This window comes from Portunus trituberculatus, chromosome 18 (genome assembly GCF_017591435.1).
Source record: "Portunus trituberculatus isolate SZX2019 chromosome 18, ASM1759143v1, whole genome shotgun sequence".
Taxonomy (NCBI): domain Eukaryota; kingdom Metazoa; phylum Arthropoda; class Malacostraca; order Decapoda; family Portunidae; genus Portunus; species Portunus trituberculatus.
This window is the reverse complement of record NC_059272.1, coordinates 13176735-13181411: the sequence shown is the minus strand read 5'-3', so window position 1 is coordinate 13181411 and position 4677 is coordinate 13176735.

The following is a 4677-nucleotide window of genomic DNA, read 5'->3' as shown; positions in this document are numbered from 1 at the left end:
CAAGTTTCCTTTCTGACCGTTCTATTGCAGCCATGGTAGACGGCCACTGTTTTTCTCCTAAATATATTAACAGTGGTGTTCCTCAGGGTTCTGTCCTGTCCCCCACTCTCTTTCTTTTATTCATTAATGATATTCTTAACCAAACTACTTGTCCTATCCACTCCTACGCTGATAATACGACCTTACATCTTTCCACGACCAACCCCTCAGGAAGTCAAGAGATTACACAGGGACGCCACAGAACGCCTAACTTCTGATCTTTTTAAGATTTCTAATTGGGCAGAGAAAACTTAGAAGTGTTCAATGCCTCAAAAACTCAATTCCTCCATCTATCAACTCGACGCTTCCTTCCAGACAACTATCCCTTCTTCTTCAGTGACATTTAACTGTCTTCCACTTCTACACTGAATATCCTGTCTGTGCTTTACTCATAATCTTAACTGGAAACTTCACATCTCATCTCTTGCTAAAACAGCTTCTATGAAGTTAGGCGTTCTGAGGCGTCTCCAACAGTTTTTCTCGCCCCTCTAACTGCTAACTCTACATCCATCCTTGTATGGAGTACTCTTCTTATCTTTTATCTTTTATTAGATAGATTTGAATCAAAAGTTTTTCGTCTCATCAACTCCCATCCTCTGACTGCCTCTTTCTCACAACCAAAATGTTGCATCTTTTTCTATCTTTTATCACTATTTTTATGCTAACTGCTCTACTGCTGCACAAGGTATTTTTCTTCCTCTCATCTCTATTCTGTCTAACTCTCTAATACAAGAACTTTTTTTTACTTATTTATACCTTGTGGGCTTTTCACGGAAATTCATGGGCTAAATCGGGTACTTTTTGGGGTACCTCCTATCTTCAAGCCCACCTGCTAGGAAACTGTTGCCCCGAGTAAGGAAGCCTAACCTACACTCGGACAGTGGACAGGATTCGAACCCGTGCGCTTGGAGACCGCTCGGACCCCCAAAGCATGCATGGTTCCATTATACCACAGCGGTCTTAACGAGTATTTTCAATCATTCATACCTTTCTCTGGTAAAATTTGTAACTCCATGCCTGCTTCTGTATTTCCATCTCCCTACGATTTGACTTCTTTTAAGAGGGAGGTTTCAAGACTTTTGTATAAGTTTTTTTTCTGCTAATTCTTTACTGTTTTTTTAGGGAGCTTGAATTCAAGTGGGCCTTTTTTTTTATTTAATGTTTTGTTGCCCTTGGTAAGGTAAGTTTCCCTCTTGCATAAAAAAAGAAAGTTAAAAGAATCTCTCACGAGTGATTCTCTCAGGAAACGCAAGGAATCATTTAACAATCTGGCACCACAGCGTCTCAGTCACCCACTACGAGTTTGTCAGCCGCAACAAATACTCCTACCATCTTCACGACCTTATGGTGCGGAGGGACAATGTTGTCTCTGCCCGTCTATGGCTTGAATATCAGCCGCTGTGGCATGTTTCTGGAGTGAACGGGGAGGCTCCTTTCGCAGAGCATCGCTTGTGCAACGCGCCTCGCTCTGACACTATGGAACACTACTGCCTAGCCTGCCCCACCGTTCGACATGCTTTACCCAGGGGACAGACGCTTGATGCTATTTGTCGGTACCTGTTTAACAATGATATTCTTGAGGAGGTTCTGTTACAGTAACAATACCCGAGATTCATGGGTTTCAAATAGTCTGGCGTGCCCTGCGTGGCATCTCCTCCATTGCTCTGTGTGTGTGTGTGTGTGTGTGTGTGTGTGTGTGTGTGTGTGTGTTTGTGCGCGCGCGCGTGTGCGTGCGTGCGTGCGTGTGTGCACGTACGCGTGCCCGTTGCTTTATCGTTTTGTGTGCCTGTGTCCCTGCGTGGCAACACTACTCCTTGTTCTTTTGTGTGTGTGTGTGTGTGTGTGTGTGTGTGTGTGTGTGTGTGTGTGTGTGTGTTTGTACTTCCATCGTATTTTGTAGTGTCATGTCTGTTTCATTAACTACAGTGTGATCCATGTACCTGTGAGTATGATGCCTTGGCGTAATAAATGTATCAAATCAAATCTGGTCCTTAAGTCTTTGAGTTGCATTTTCAAACGATTCGGAGTCTAATTTCAAATGGTTCAACAGGCCCTCGTGGACGTTACTGGGGTTTTCAGTGACGCTTCAGAGATTTCAGTAATAGTTTAATAAATTTTTCCACCATCAACTAGGGAGAAAAGAAAGAAAAATTCAGAGAGCACGATCAATCATTTGTGTTGCCTTTGAAAAGTCTTAAATATCATTGAGGCAAAAAAAAAAAAAGAAAAAAAATCATGATATTTCTTTTTTCACTTCTCTCTTGCTGATCCAGTGTGTGTGTGTGTGTGTGTGTGTGTGTGTGTGTGTGTGTGTGTGTGTGTGTGTGAGTGTGGTGTGTGCGCGCGAGCGGGCGCTCGGTCATCAGTAGCAGCCATCACCTACACCACCAACAAATCAATACTGACACAATAAATAACAACCGATCAGCATATTCTGCCTCCTCGAACAGTGAGAAGAAACGGAGGTGTAAGCATGTCTAGCGATAATGTGTGTGTGTGTGTGTGTGTGTGTGTGTGTGTGTGTGTGTGTGTGTGTGTGTGTGTGTGTGTGTGTGGCGCATACTAAGAGGACGAATCATTCTAAAAAAGCCACACTCCCGTACTCCCTCCTTTCCTCAATTTGTAACTGCCTCCTTCAGTTCTTCTTGAAAATATTTACTTCCCATTAAGATGCGGTGAGGGAACACCGGTGATTTCCTGGTGCGAGTCTTTTTCTTCTTTAAGGAAAAATATTATGCATGTCACTCGCACGCCCGCGTGCCTGTGTGTGTGTGTGTGTGTGTGTGTGTGTGTGTGTGTGTGTGTGTGTGTGTGTGTGTGTGTGTGTGTGTGTGTGTGTGTGTGAGGTTGGGTCATCTCACACAGGGAGCAGCAAGCCACGTCTACTACTCGTCAGACTCAACTCAAAGGCCATTTGAGACCAAATGTTGGACAAAGCAGCAAGACTCAAGAATATGCAAGAGCCATTTGAGAATAATTTACATAAAGAAGAACTCGCACCCTGAAGTATCATAAGGAAAGAATGGAGTAGGCTGAAAACTGCAGAGAACGAGGAAAAAATAAAACTTTTCAATGCTGGATGCAATATCTGCCTCGACTATGCAAGGATTGGTTGTACAAAGACAGGTGGCAACCTCACCCTTTTTAAGAATACCACTGGGAAATCTTAGTTTTGTTTCGTGGAACATAGATTCAGTAAAAATTTAAATAGAAATGAACGTTGATTTTTTCTTTAAATAAATATGACATTATCAGCTTATATGAAATAAAAACTTTTTTACTCGTCTTCTTCCGTGGTTATGCATCATATATATGTAAGCTGAGACAACGAAAACGGAAATCAAGGTGGAATTTGTGTTTCCATACGACACTCTTTGAATAAAGATGTAGACTATGTGATGTAATTTATCTGTTAATAGTAAGGTGTGGTTTAAGTTCAGAAGTGCCAGGTGTGATGTTTGGGTCTTGTTGTATATCTCCCTCTGATTATGGGTATTTTGAAGTACAAATAAGTAGCATTCAAGGAAAAAATAAATGCGCTGAGTCCATTTAGCAACAGATGTGTAATCATTGGCGACGTGAACTCCAGCATCTGTGCCTCGGTGAGGGAGCTGGTCGGTATAGTGGATGTATCGGGAATTTCATACCCTGTTATCCCCGCCCCTGTTCTTACACAGAACGAAAATGCTAGATCGATGCTTGGTATAAGTATGGAAGAGCAATTACTGGTTGTCAACAATTTGCGAACGAAAGACGAACATTTCCAGAACCAAATTTTTTTTTTTTTTTTTTTTCTTTTGCAAGAGAAGAGAATGAATATCCAAGCTAGATACATGCATGTGTTTAAAGGTTTAATTAGCCTTATTGAAAGTTTTGACGTTAATGGAAGCAACTCTTTATTTTCAGGCTATGCACCAATAGTTATCACTCTGCAACCACCATCCCTTTGGCTTGAAACTCTGACTATATAAGATTATCCAAGTTAGATAAGCATGGCACCGAGTTTATCACGACCGAGTTTCGAAACAGTAGCAGACTACCTATATAGTATCGGAATGTTGATTTCGATTTATTCATGTGTAAGATAAATGGGATTGATCTAAATGCGTAGTTTAGTAAAGATTTGAATGAAAATGTTTCTGCAGTAACTGAGACTTTATATAGGTGGGCAACTGAAAGTAGATATACCGCACCGTACCTATGCAGGAGGTAATTTATGAAAGGGGTAAATGGAACAGGATGTTGGAAGATAATGACCAGGCTATGGAATTTATTGGAATGCAGAGATTATAGAAAAGGCCAACAATAAAGCGTCAACGTCCTAGATGATGAAATGTTTAGAGATAATTTTTAACAAATATTTAACCCACCAAATATTATTTATCTGAATGATGATGATTTACGCACATTTTTTTTTTTTTTTTTTTTTTTTATGTTATTGCCTATAACGCCTGTAGGCATATTGAAGAGCATATGTAGGAAGCGCTGCTAAAGCTTCGGTCCGTTAGAGGCGCAGGCAATTTTATTTATAGTGGTACCCATATAAGGGCCCATATCACCACCCACCTGGGTATCATGGTGACATGTAGGTAACTTTAAACCGCTCGACAAATGGCATAGCATCAAAGCGTATGTGGT